Source organism: Anabas testudineus, chromosome 5 (assembly GCF_900324465.2).
Source record: "Anabas testudineus chromosome 5, fAnaTes1.2, whole genome shotgun sequence".
Lineage (NCBI taxonomy): Eukaryota > Metazoa > Chordata > Actinopteri > Anabantiformes > Anabantidae > Anabas > Anabas testudineus.
Genome location: NC_046614.1, coordinates 17552084 through 17567440, shown reverse-complemented (window position 1 = coordinate 17567440; position 15357 = coordinate 17552084). Strand labels below are relative to the sequence as shown.

At 39.7% G+C, this 15357-nt stretch overlaps 1 protein-coding gene across 1 annotated transcript in view; it reads left to right on the top strand.

Annotated features, from left to right (window-relative positions):
* Positions 1-14489: 14489 nt before the first annotated feature.
* ppp1r16b (protein phosphatase 1, regulatory subunit 16B) overlaps positions 14490-15357 on the top strand; it is a 63415-nt gene continuing 62547 nt past the window's right edge. Inside the window, exon 1 of the mRNA XM_026348178.1 lies at positions 14490-14662. The gene's annotated coding sequence lies outside the window, so the exon portion shown is untranslated. The remainder of the gene's footprint in view (positions 14663-15357) is intronic.

The following is a 15357-nucleotide window of genomic DNA, read 5'->3' as shown; positions in this document are numbered from 1 at the left end:
TCCTTGTAACCTCTTCAGTGCAAAAACACATTAGAACAAGGACAGTCTCATTGCACTGGCAGGCACGTCACTACATCGCATCCTGGGGCAGGAAAGGAGGTTTGCATGGCGGGGAGGGGGAAGGAGAGGAGCTGGGTTTTTGAATAGCAGACCAGGGCTGAGAAACAGAGTGAGGGAAGAGACTGTCTGAATGGCAGACTGGATGGATGTAGCTGGAGCTGAGAGCTGAATGGATGAGACAGAGGACACAACAGCTGCATGCCTCACTGGCCTGCTGGCTGGATACCTTGACTAACTGTTTGGATAAAGTTACACTGGGTCTGCATCATTTCCACCACTGGGACAAAAAGGTGGAAAACATCCTTTGTACTATGGTCATCATGCTCACCTACTTATTCACTGGTTTACTCATAGTCAATTATGGTATTGTTCTATTTATTTGACCCCTGAGCTTTAGTATTTATGGTTTTTAACATATAGCTGCTATTTGCAACAGGACTGGACATGAACAAATAACAGCAGGACTGACTGGGAGTTCTAAAAAATGGAGGAACACAGTTGATGATTCATATCTTACACTTTAAATCTATTTTGAAAGCCAACACACAACAAATTTCACTTGTCTTGCATTTAGATAAATGCCAGAAGATCCTTTTTATTCAGTGATATTAACACTAAATGATTAATGTTTCTTACAAAGTCACTAATAAAATTCCTTTGACATTTAGGTAAATCTTGACAGATACAGTGAATGTGTGAGGACGGATACTTTTAATTTGCCATGACAGACATAGAGAAGATCATCTTTGCTTATCGTCCTCTTAATGGATTTCAGAGTCTCTGACTGTCCTTTACTATTTTATTCAGCTGTATTTCTACTGTTCGGATTTGAGTTGGTTATCAACCTCAAAGTAAAATTTTTATGAAATTTACAACATTTAAAAAAAAGAGAACTTTGAGTGTTCGGTTCCGAGCATTGAACAATAATGTAAGAAGCTTCAAACATATTTATGAAATCTTTTAGAACCATAAGGGAACTGGGTGAATGTGCTACTCTTGCACACTACAGTGATGAAAAACACTGTTGTGTTCTTCCTCCAGTGAATTACCTTATTACAGTTTACACTGAAAAAAACAAACATGACAACTTAACCTTATTTTTAAGTGACAATCAGTCTAACCATTGTGTGGGCAAAGTCTTTTTCCATGTCCATGTCAACGAAAAACTGGGTAATAGAGCAAATCTATGTTGAACTAGCAAACTAAATGCAGAATTAATTAACATTTTTATTCGGTGTGACTGGAATCAAATTAGCTCTGTGCTGTAGATTGTTGTATGTCGTGAGATCAGTGTAGTTTATGCTCAGTGATGCTGGTGTCACAGCTTTCTGGCAGAGTGCCCAGTCATGTCTCTAACCAGATCAACACAGATTAAGGACTAATCCTTACTTTTCTCTTATTGTTTTAGCCTAGAGTAACATCCAGAGCTTCATATGTTCCACCATACTGTGTCTCTAAGTCACTCTCATCCTTATGTCTCACCACGTTAGGTCCAGAAAGTATCGCCCTACTTTCTCTCCTGTGACCTCAGGTCAAACCACACTCTCACTGTAAACCCAAGCCCTTCTTGCCAGATCCTCACCTAAAATGTTTCTTTCCTTTCACCTGAATTGTGTCTGACTAAGGTTTCTGCTAAGTTAAGCTTGTTTATGCCTTCTCTGAGAGTCCTCCTTAGCTCACAGTTTTGCCTAGAGGAAAAAACAGAGTAGAGAACGTGATGACTTGTCTGTGTGTGACCCAGCACACAGCATGTGACAGCCAGCTCAGCCTCGTGCCCTGCTCATCCACCTTTTGGCAAGCAGTACACAGAGCCTTGGTGGCACGCTGCGTAAAGGAATGGGAGGACAGGAAAGTGAAGCAGAGCAGAATACAGGAGACGGGAAAAAGTCATAAAAAGAGCAATATGTCAGAGGATGATAAAGGAGCAAAAGGTTGGCTAATGGAGAAGAGAGGGGAAATGAGAGTTATATGGGAAAATGGACAAAAAAATCCATTGCCATGTTTCAATTCATTGTTATTGTTGACAAATGTTTAAGAAAGAGGAGCAAAACAAAAAATCTCATGTCCATACAAACTGGTGAAAATTGTGACACAGCATGTCGATCACACCAGTAACTCACACACAGGCAAAAACTTAGTTGCATGCTGGTAAAGATGCAGCAAACGTGTTCAGACACATAAGCACACAGAAAAAATGCATGGTAATGCACATGTCATCAAATGCTCAAGTTCATTTGATGGAAGTTTGTTTTCCATGAAACACTAGTTCACACAAACTAGAGCTTTGGAGTGAACAGTTTAATCATAAGTGCAAAAGATGTTTGTGGGATGAAAAATGGGTCAGGCACATTTAATTTTCATTGTATACATACACATAGGCAGAACTATGCTGCAGTGATTGAATTCCTGCACCGCGTTTGGCACATTAATGCATCTGGGCGATGTAGCTGAACGTGTTCTGAAAGCACAGATAGCAAGTGACTTGAAAAAAGACTTCATCATCTGGTCATATAAACTTAAGAATGCATTTCTCATAGAACATCCCTGAGCAGAGCACTAAAAGAAAATTAATGGCAAAAAAATGACATCAGTGACAACAGTGGTTTTACAGATACTCTCCTGTGCATCACTGATATTTTGTTTCTGTCAATAAGAATTAAATTACAAATCTATTTAAGTAATTATTATTGAAGACTGTGGAAATGTCATTTAATGGAGAAAAGAATCAATAAACCTGCTGAATGCTTAGCATACCGCAATTGTCAATCGTCATCTCCACATGCTGTAGGAACAACGTATTTGTGTAAGAGAATATGGTTGGTATGAAAGGTATGCAGCAACAAACTATTGTAATCGGACAACCTTTGGTCCGATTGCAACAGTTTGCGTAGACACTGTAACACATGAACTCCTCTCTTAGTTCATACTATGCAGCACACATGCAGCGGACTACGAAAAATATGTTACTGACAGGGATAAGCTATATAAAGGGACGTCTGACTTAAACTTGAAATCCTAATGCTAACAACCATGATAAATGACTGAAACATGATGCAGCTTGTAACACTATCTCTCCTAATGATCTGGTTAAAATAACCTTCTTGACTATTTGTCTTCCACTGAGCCATTTCACAAACACTGCCTGTCCTTTTGTGGACACATGGCAGCAACTGCATCAGTCAGTGGGGCATCACTGTTTTAATATTATTTTATTATACTTTCCACCTAATATTTTATAGCTACATGTTGTATTCATGCAAAACAAACTATGTGACCTCATGCAAAGTCACTCACAGCATCTGCACACCTGAGCTGTTTAGGGTTTAAACTACTAGCAGTGAAAGCTGCAATACCTTCTCCTCTCTCGCCATATGGAGCAAAAGTAGATTAGTCCTACTTTGATCTGGCTCTTTGGGAACTGCATTATGTCCTTAAAACAATCTGTCAAGTGTTGCCATCAGTGTACACTACTCATAGCCAGCGTTAAAATTCACAATTGTGCACCGTTTCCTAAAAGTCTGCTCAATTCTGCAACCAATCATCTGTAGCAAAATGAAAACATTCATTTTTAAAATAATGAACTAATAATAAAGTGACTGCACTAAACAGTTATTCGGTACTAAATATTGATATAAAAGCCGTAAATTAATTACGATTTATTAAAAATAAATAAAAATAAATACAATGAGCTGCAGGTGCATGTGCGGGCGGAAGAAACGCCCATAGCAACAAGCCCTGATACCATAGCAACCACAAACGCTGCTCCACCGGAGAGCGGAAACACAAAGATGAACAAATTACACACGAAACACCTTCAGTCAGTTTAATTTAGACGCTTAAATGCGGCTGTGTCTAACACACTCAACCCTTATTTTACATCAGACATTAACACGCTATACAAAGAAAGCAGCAACTGACTGGATACAAAGACGTCCAGGTAGCTACTCACCTGGGAAAACACCGTCGACACCTCCGGCTTGCGAAGGCTCGACCGAGCGTGAAAAGAGCACTTTTCCATGAAGACGGGTTTTGCTGTGAACGGTAAAAAACAAACAGATGGTCCAGGAGATGCTGCCGCTGTCGCTCAGAAGATGCGAGGCTGCTCTGCTCCGTTAACCACGTTAGCCTGCTCACCTTGCGCCTAACGTCATCACGCAACAGCAGCGCCATATGACGCGTTCAGGTTCCGCCGCATGTTTATGTTTTGGGTTTTCATTTGTCACGGCCGGTGAACGCATCACTCCAGAGATGCTCTACTTCACAGCTAAATTAGTTAATGCTAGTGCGATTTTACACGTATTACGTATTAAGTGGCTTCATAAAGCCTATTTTATAAGTAATATTTGCTCAACCTTTACTTACTTGGAAAGCAACCTATCCAAAACCCTTGCATTAGTCTCTGGGATATGCACAATTGGAATCAATATTAGATCATATTGGCCTGATTGATAATATACAGTGATGGTTGTGTGAGAATTCCCAATTTAAAGCACCAGTTAACAATATTTTTTTTCATTCTTTTCCTGTGGGGTAACCCCATGCAGATAGATTCATTACCAGTTTCTATTTAGCTGTGTTTTTAGTGGATTGTATGATGAGCGTTCTCCAAGCAAAGCCCTAGCTGATTAAAACTTCAGACTTCCTGAACACATTCACAGCTGGATGAAAATGCAACATTATTGGTTATTTTTAGCCGGGGTAACAGATCGGCTTTTGGACATTGTTTAGCAGGAATCACTAAAATATCTCCACACTTACTGGATGGATGGAGGTGGAACTTAGTACATATATTCATGGTTTCACAGAATGACCCTAAACCACCAACAGGTCACATTAATGTTAATAACCAAGAGTTGGCATGCTAACACTGAACTGAGCTGTGCTTGCATTTATCTTTAAGAACCTATCTAAGTAGCCTCAAACTGCAGCTAGCGTGGCTATAGATTCTTAGTTATGGTTGGTGTGTGGGTGGTATGTTCATAGTGGTTACAAATTTAGCTTTGGGTTGGTTTTGTCAATGAGATTAATAAAGTTCAAGCAATCTTTTCCATTAGTCTTCATGTCCATTATGTTTCAACATGAGGTGTATGTGTTATAATCCATAAATACCTATTATCATTTTAGCAACCTATCATGTTCTCTTCTGTGTTCTCACGGCTCCCATGCTCCTCTTAAAAATAATCCACTCTTGCTCTAGACACAGTAATGTAGTGGGAGTGATTTATTTGTAGATATCTCCTTCCCAACATACTGTAAACCAGCCTGCCTCAATGTGTGTAGTTGCAGCTTTTAGGTGGAAAGATCATTTCTCCTTGACAGATAAATTCGCTCTGGCATCCTGTTTTTGTTTTCATTATCCTGTGAGCTTTCTTGCAGACAGTCCAGCTCATTCCATGGCTGTGCATGTGTGCATATGTGTGTCAGTCTGAGAGAGAGAGAGAGAGAGAGAGAGAGAGAGAGAGAGAGAGAGAGAACATGTGAGGAAAACACACATCTAGACTGAAACAGAAAAAATAAAAGAGTGGAAGACCGCGATAGAGAGTGCAGAGGGCCAGTAAGGCATCCCACTCTCTTCCTGCCATTGTTTTATTTCAGACCCACATTCGGTTCGACTGGGCTACGCCTCCTGGACATCAGCTCCCCCACTGCTCCCCTTCTGTTGATCTGCACCTCCTACAGCTGCTCTGCGTTTCCATGGAGACAGAGATTATGCCTGCAGATGATTGCATCCCCTGCTGTAAGGCATTCATGGAGACAATAAAACAGCACAGCCATTTACTATGACCCCACAGCTGCTGGAGAAATGTTTATTACTTTGAATGGATTCACATATCACTACTGCTCAGAAAAAACTTTTTTTTTTTTAAATGTCAACATTTCAACTTAGTCACAGTGTCGTTTTATTTAGTTTGTTGTTGTTGTTGTTGTTGTTTTTTTTGCTAGATTAGCAGCATAGCTTCTGTAAACTAGCAATGTCTGTTGGATAGTGTGTGTCCCTTTAGTCCAAACTAAACTCTCTCTGTGACCTGATAGATAGCATTAAACTATGTGCACACAGTCATGGTCCCCAAAGGGTGAGTTTACAACAGTATCAGTTGGATCGGCCTCATCTAAAAATGTGCAGACATGGATTCCTGTGACATTTGATACCGATAGCCATGCCCCCTCAAGATGACTTTTGACAATTTATATTGTGCAAAATCACAACAGATGTCATCTCAAGGCACCTTAAAGTGTTAAGACCTACAAAATGTAGCTGTATACAGAATTATGTAGAAAACCCAACAACCCCACTTGAGCAAGCACCAAGTGACAGAGGAGAGTAATCCTTTTTTTATTACCAATAACCTACAAAACAAATCATATTTTTGTCAAACTGAACTGTAGTGCCTGTCTAATGCTGTCTAATATTAGTTGATAGTAGTATTTTTTAAATTTATTTAGCAAGTGAATGTGTATTTGCACCTGCACATGGAAATGTCTACACATACATGTAAGAAGCATGACAAGAGACTGTTTGAAAGTCTATCTGAAGTTGGGAACCCGAGTAATGACGTTAGTTTCCTTAAAAGCAGCTGAATATCTTTCACTGAAGTATTTTACAGACTTGTTGTTGACACAAACACAGACACATTGGTTTATTCTACTGTTGATAGTCTGGTTTCTCATTGGCTTACATACTGACATGTGTGCATTAAGATGGATTACTAAGTTCCTTAAGGCTCTCAGCTGCTTTACTGTAGTAGACCTGGGAAAACATTTGCTGTCTTGTTCACTCTGTCTCACATCACAACAGCACGTGTGGTCTAATTGGATCCTCCTGTGATCACTTTGTAAAGGATCCTGTTTGTTTTCTGTGACAACATTGAGTCAGTTGTTTATAGCATTTTTACACAGTATATCGCTGTACATAATTAAGTAGTAAGGGTTTTTCTTGAACATATCTAGTTATAAAATCAGCTTTTAAAAGTTTACGCTAATGACAACAACTTTAAGTTTAATGGAGCAAAATAATAAATTGTTACTTACATTTTTTTATTTATCACTGCCTCTTTGAGTTTGAGAGTTTATATTGTGTCACAACCTAGCTCAGCTTTTATTTTCCTAAATGTGTGGCTTTTTTCTGTTGTTAGTTTACTAAAAAACACGAGTAGGGTGGTTACGTAAATCTGCGGACAATGGGTGCTATTGAAAGAGAGCTAGAAATGCTTGCTATATTTAACCATCATAGCAATATCCTTGTTTAGGATTAACCCTGATTTGAAGAAAATATAAAAGTGGGAATGGGAGCTCAGTAGCAAGATTCGTGAAGGCGGTTGATAAATGTCACAAGAAGGAAAGTAATGAAAAAGTTAAAAAGCCAAAATTCACATAACATCACATTGCTGTATAATAAACTATACAGCAAAGACAGGTTTTTAAAACACACCTGTTAATGTCAAATAATAAAAAAGTAATAAAACTGATGCAGAATATCCTAATATTAGCCTGTGTCCACTTCTTTCCCCATGAAAAGAGCAAGCAGAATAATGTATAGAGAAATGCCATATTACTCTATGCCAGGCAAAAAATATTCAGAACCTTGACATTGTTCTGCTCCACTTGGTTTAAATGCATTTCTATTAGAACTGTTCATGACAATCTGTGTTCACCAAATGAACAAGAGGAACAAATATAATGTGCATGAGTTACCTTTTGCATAATTGTGTTAACTTAAGGCTGGCATACAATACACTGAGCATGTGCTATTTATTTAGCATCCCCTTCATACACTACGTATGCATATTAAGTCAACATGGTGCAGTCAGCAGCAGTGCTGCAGTGCTACCTCCTTCTCTCTTATTCAGCAGCCTGTAATTGCTGTTGCTCAGTTGCTGCTGATGTAAGTAGAAACTGTACAGTATCAGCAGGCATGGCTGCCCTCATTCCTACTTTGTGGATCAGCTGTAGAGAGACTGCAGTGTAACACCACGCCAACGCCCCTTTGTGTCACAATGTGGGAAGTACAGAGGACTCCACAACACTTTAGTTTTTGGGATAATCAACAACGTTTTACTCAAACATTAAAGACAGTGATGATAACTGGATGTCATTTCATAACATAACCTAACTACATAATTTTTGTGCATCAATAGCATTAAAGTCATAGTTCTGAATATTTCTTTATGTGTGATTACCTCATTCATTCACTAGAGTGCGCTGTTAGACTTCTGTAAGATTTGAAATCACAAGCTCCTTTTGGTTTTTCGGCTTCTGTTTGTTCTTTACTTGCTCCAGGTGCAGCTGTTAATGCTCTTGAGCTCGTGGTTAAATGAAATGCAGCCTTTTAAGGTGTAGCTCTGACTTGTAGGAATAGTTGAAACTGTGTGTTTGAGCGGCTGGGAGTTACAGCAGCTGCCTTGCTTTAAGGAAAATAAAGAGCTGGGCAGTAAGAGTGGGGAATACATGGTGAACTTTTCATTCATCGCACTCGTCCCAATGTTTTAGCCAGAGTTAAGAGAAACTTTTCAAAGCTTTTCTAAAACTGCACTGTCAGTGTGTCTGCACTCCATCCTAAACCTCAGTGGAACTCCCCCAGAAGCTTTGCTGCAGAATCTGACCGCAGCATGCCTCCAGCAGAGAGTCAATTACCCCTCTGCTGTTATTATAGGTGGGTGATTTCAGATTTGGAGCGCTGCTGTGTCATTTTTGTACACACTGAAATTAGAATAGCAACTTTCTTTCTGTAATTGCCAGAACATGGACAAAATTGACATTTTAGGCATCTACAGTTACTGGCAGAATATGTAAGGGACAGTGTGACAATGCTGAGAAGAGAAAGATGCTAAAAGAGAATTCTGTTGTTGTTGTTGTTGTTGTTGCCAGTGCAGATGAAGACGCTGCGTTGCCAAAGTGGAGTCACAGCATAATCTGGTTTACTGTCATATCCTCCAAAGTAACACCTTCAGGTCTTATTTCAGAGCTGCGTTATTGTTCCTCTCAGCATTACCACAGCATTTCATGTGTGTGGTGAGCATTGTCTGCTATGACAGGATGGAGAGGGACTCAACACCCTGTTTATGTGACAGAATCTGACTGACACAGATTGGATATCCTGTTTGCAGCCAATGGTAGAAAATACATTTAAGTTTAATTTCCTCTTTTAACATCTAACTGTGGATAGTTTCATTCAGGCCGGATAATTATTTAAGACCAAAAGAAGTAAAACTAGTCAGCACAGGCATTTCTAACGCTAACACTGAAAACTTACAGTACATTATAAATGTGTTAGAATAGCTTACAAGAAACCAACTCTCCAAAACTGTCATCGTTTCTGTTTTTTTTTTTTTTTTTTTTGCACTGCTGCTAAATTCAGGATTTCTAACTGAAACATCAGCAATATGCAAATACGCGAAAGGCTCTCAGGAAACGCCAGTTCACATTTTCAGGTCATTAATGTAATTTCCCCTTCTGAGTGCAGCAGTAGAAACACGTATGAGATGAAGTGTCTTTCCACTTTAAAGTCCGGGCAAGAGTCTTTCAGCCAGTTTTCCAGAGTCTGAATATGACAAATAATATTCTCCATCGCTGGATCTGGGGAGTTGCCGGAGACGCAGTTATCTCTTCTTTCATTTATTTCTCCCTCTGCTGGATTTGGAGCTTTCACAGTTAATTCAAACCTTTGAGTCTGTCTGCTATTGAAAAAAGGGAACATTCCCAGGAGCTATATCCACCACCGGGGCCCCTTTAGTGGCAATTCAACAGCATTCAACAGACACTTTTTTCTATTCTCCATCCCAGTAAAATGGTTGTTTGTGCTACACTATATGAATGAACTGAAATACAACACATGTCACATACATGTACGTCTCAGTGTACTACTTTGTCTTGTTACAATTCACAGTATCTCTTTATTGAAAAATGTGGGATGTACTTCGTTGTTTGACCTTGACTGTGAAGAGTGATGCATGACTCACGAATTTGGTACAAGAGGATTGTTTTGACGTTCATCTGCTGAAGAGAAAAGTTCACCTTAAATTTAAGTTTGATGATGATGATTTTTAGGCAACACGTGTGGAAGTCAAGCATGACTCTGCAAGCTGCTTGAAACACTGACTCCTCCAGCACACATTCGCTGAGACTCAAGATGGAAGTTCAAAGCCCTGAAACCATGCATGCTTATAATCAGCTTGTCACTGTGAGTCGTCGGATCCTGCACGAAATGTGTTTTTTCACTTAAGCAGTCTTGTTGGTGAACAAATTATGATTTACAAACATCTGAATCAGACTCTGCCGTTTGGGGATGTTTGGCCCTTATCTGTCAAATCTGATTTGATTGTTACAATCTTAATAAATACAAACTTGTGTTTTCTTTATTCGATTGTTTCTTCTGCGTGTTTTGAATAGTTATTGTTTTAGAGAGCAAAATATGATTTAAGGCTATGTTTGTGATGTGACGTCTTAAATAACATTTGACACACAAATTACTATTCTTTGCAGAGTTGTTCTCTTCGTGCCTGCCAGGCCCCCCTTTATTTTCTTCAGTGAAATTGAAAATGATTACTCTTGGGTAATGGAGCAACTCTGCCTATTTTGAATCAGCTCATCTATGAATTACAGACAGAATTAGTGTAGCTAAGAACAAAGAAGGACAATAACGGCTAATGGACCCAGCAACACAGGAGGAATGAACAAGGCTTTTGCTTGTTTTGTTTAAAACAACCTTTCAGAAGATCCACTTTCTATTAGAAATGTATCTGGCTCTTGTTGTAAGGCGCCTTCAGTTGTCTGTGTGCCTGAAATGTGCTATGCACATATGTTAACTCTTTGTCATCAGAAAACTCATTGTAATTTAGAAGAAAGGTACGGAAATGTGAGAAAGAAATCACACCCACTTCAATATTCCTCCTCAGGTTCCTCAGTGTAAAGTCTAATGTGGTACTGACAGCCCAGTCTGTTCATTCACTGTTTACCGCAGGATACAGGTCAATAATAGCTGCAGGGCCCCTAACATTAAGCATCAGAGCATGCATACTTAAATTACAGTGTGATAAATAACTGTCTGGTTGATATATGCTTCATAATGAAAAAATGTTTAAAGTAGGAGATAACAAGAGCATACTTCATCTTTGTAGAAGTGCTAATATCTTAATGGGGGGGATTTGACAACATGGGCTCATTGCTCACAGCAGCTACTTGGCAACGATTCACTCCTCACCACAGAGAGAAAAGAGAGACAAAGATAGACACATAAAGAAGAGGGTGGATCAATGTAGACCTGAAAGACATGCTCTGTATTGTGGAGCAGATTTGTTATAAGGTTTTTAATAGCATCACACAATCGAAGATTGTCTTTCCTGAAACACTCTTTCAGGAAGGGGGCTGCAGTAGCATTGAATATTTTTTTTGTTTTCTTGTCTTATTAACTGCCAGCAGCGAGTCTCTTTGTCCGTCTGCTCATTCCAGTCATAAGAAATGATTGAAAGCCTCAGACTTGAAAACTCGCTTTTAAATATAGTACTTTATCATCAATTTATCATTTTGATGTTCCTTACAGTCAGAATCTCTGATGTCTAGATGGAGTTCAAACGTGCCAACCGGAGAGACGCTGGCAAAGACCAAATCTCCTTTCTTAACCGCTACATACTGGCTTTTGTTTAGTCATGCCACTCCCAAAAACACAACCACCCCATTCTGCTCCTTGGGAGAAGTGGGGCAAGTGCAAATCCATGAAAAATGTAGAGAGTGAAGTCTTAAGCCTGCCTTCCATTTCTAGCTGAAGATTGGGGTTAAGAGGAGAAAGAGGGAGTGCGTGTAACAAACACTTAACTCCATCTACCATCTACAGCTGACCCAGATTTTCACACCACAGTGTTTTGATATCATTAAATATTACATATCTTACATTCATTTAGAGGAATAATCTAATGTTTCCTTGTTTACCTAAGAAGTTTTGCTCATTTCATGTAATTTCAACTAGTTGTATATTTTCACACTTCAGATTCAAAATTTGAATATTAGAAAACGTCCCAGCATGCACTGCTTCAAAGAAAGAAAAAAAAAAAAACACTTTGAAGAAAGTTTTTTCACTAGTGAAATAAGTGACACTGCTTTTATTTCTTAAATACAGGAGCTACGATGCAGGTTGGTACTAATTTCAGTACCTTCCCCCACACTTAATGATTATTAACTTCATATAATAAATTATTTGAGGTGTTTACTTTAACTCAAATAAACTGATAATTCAGATAACCTCTTTTCTAAGGCAGCATGAGATCTAGTATTTCTAAAAATTATTTACACTGTGTATATTGTGCTTCTGGAAGCACAGACACAGTAATAAAACGTTAAGGTCATTATGTTTCCCATGAGATCCATCTATTATAACCATTACAGATTAGCCTTCTTACCTGTCATGTTTCAAAAGCATAGCGATGTCTTTGTATTGATCAGCATTTTCCTCCGACCCAAAGTGCTTTGAAACATACAGCAGCTGACTTTTTAAAACTCATAATGATCACCGCGGCTGGGAAATAAATTATTCTATCCCTAAGAAATCCCCTGGAGCCTACAGGGTTCTTTACTGGACACCAATAGTAATTGAAACACTGAGTGATTTATAATTGAAACAAAAGAAAAGAAAAGGAAGGCAAGGCAGCCCATTTATAACTTCAAACAGTTCATCAAAGAAGTCAGGAAGTCTGTCTGGGGATCTTAAAGAGCTTCTACCTGCTAGTAGATGCTGTGAAAGGCATCAGCTAGAAATACAGATCAGGAACTGGTCTGATCAGGACTGTGGGCATGCAGAGTGGTGTACCAGAGGGTTTAGGCCCTTGAATGGGGGTTTTAAAGTGTTTGTTCAAAAACTAAACTAAACTTTGCGTCGTCCAACATCTCGTGAGCTTTCTAGAAAAACACATCTCTGCACCAGAATCCAGAAAATCACACTTGACTCACTTCTTGAGGTGGCTGGGCCACAGAAAGACAGGAAACAAGGGAGTAGATCAAGAAGGAGGGAAAATTAAAAAGAAAATGAGACACAAATAGTCACAGACAAAGGATACAGACATAAAAGGGGAAATCCCAGAGAGTGGGAAAGAAGTCTCGGCTAAGGCCGTGTTAATTTTTCATGTGCACTAGACTCGACTAGTCTTCCAAGGTCTACTGTCTCGCCAGAGAGGCAGTGCACACAGCAGAAGCACTACTTTCATTGTTTTGACATTTCATTAGCAATACAGCAAGTAAAAATGCTGTTAAATAACACATTCAATAGAAGGTTTTATGACAGCTGCAACAAATGAATCGACTCTTCCAGGAAAAAGATTCATACCACAGTCCGCCATACATTTAGTTATTTACTACACCCTATAAGTGTCTCCAAGTAACTTTATGAACCTCTACTTCAGTATGTTGATCTATTTTGTTAGTATGTTTTAAACTTTGCTGCAAACATTTTTTTCATGACAATGCTAAATATTAACATTTTGGATAATTTGTGAATGACCTGTTCTGTTGCCAACTTGCTACCAGCTACCAGTTCTTTTTTTTCTGATGATGAAAGACACAGATTGTGAAATGTTATGTGTATGATAATTACAGTACATTTACTACTCTTTCAATCCTCACTGTTATGTGGTTTACTTTACGAAAAGCTTGAACCACCTCAACTGGCTCCTTTTGATGCTGACGACTGTCTTGGCTCTGCTTCCATCTCCTTCTGGATGTGCCAACTCCAGCTCGGCCATCATTCGAAGAAAACTGATTTTGGACACTTCATAAAATCATCGTAATCATCGTAGGCAGTCGTTACTCATGACCGTAGGTGAGGGGTGGAACATAAGCTCATGGTGAACTGAAAGCTTTGCTCCGTTTTCAGGTACAATGGCTGCATTACTGCTAAAGCTGCACCAATCCACCACTTGATCTCACCATTCATTTCACCCTCAGCCGTGAACAAGACCCAGGATACTGGAACTCATTCAACTTGGGCAGCAACTCATTCCTAAAGGGAACAATCCACCACATTTTGACTTTTGTTTGTCTGATAACGTTAGCCAACAGATTAACTTAGTTTAATGTTGTTTCATTGCGTTATATACTTTATACTGTTTAAAGTGTAAACACTCAAAAATGAGCAGTGGGGTAAAAACTTTAGATCCTTGTGGGCGCAGAAAGTGACAATTTGAACTTTCTAGTAGAATAACTGGAGAATCCAGACCATATTAAATTATTCTATAGTTTATAATATATTGAATCTTTCATTAGAATCAATAGATTGTGTGAAGAAGGCATTAAGAAACGGAGCACCTCCTTCTTTTGGCCCCTCTATATGTGCGCTCCTGTCATTCACACCGAGGCTGCATCCACGCTCCAGTCTCCTCCTCCCTCTCAGCCCCGCCCTCGAGGAGTGACTTGGTGTTGGGAGAGAAGAGAGAGGGACTCTGCACACACACACACACACACACACACACAGAGATAGATACATGCACAGAGTCACACACTAAGCTTTTCTCAGCAGCTCTGCTGGCTCTGTACTAACGGGACAAGTTGAGACCTCCGGGATATCTCCGTCGGCTCTGCGCTTTTCTCTCGCCTCCATGTGAACATCTCGACCCGGACTGAGGTGAGTGCAGGAAAAAGCAAACATGTTGCCAGTTTTCTTGGTGGGGTTGAGCTGGAGACTGGTTCAAACTGAAAGAGAGGGGGAAGACGGGGATTTTTTTCTCCGGGGCAGCAAAAAGCGGCAGCACACAGGCAGGAGACGCGGCATGCCCGACTCTTCTTGGAGCGGGTTTAGCTGGATCACTTTACGCCTTCCTGGGGTCACCAAACGCGGTGATAACCTGGATTTAAACCGGCGAAAAGCGACGTTTCCGCCGCTGGCGCATGTGAATTGAGCGACACGGGTTGAGATTAGCAGCGAGACTCCAACATCCTCCCCGGGATGTTGCCATTACACCGCTGGTAATGTTACACATGGCTTTTCCATCCAAGCGGCTGCTGGGACACTTGGACACAGTTTGAAATGGCTGAAGGCTGCAGGATGGATTGAGTTTATACTTTAGGAGCCAGGAGAGCTCTGCAAGGGCTGGATATGTTAGGGTTGTGTAAACGGAGGGCTTGAGGGAGGAGCAGTGTCTTATTTTAAACTTTTGAATGGAAAATATGCGCACACCTCCAGTTATTTGGCTTTTATCCATTTTACATTTAGGGTAATATGTGGGTTGTATGCTTCTACATGAGGGGGAAGTTTGTTTTGTATTCTCAAATCATCTGCTGATTCATTATTTTTATAATCTAATCGTTTATTTGGTGTCC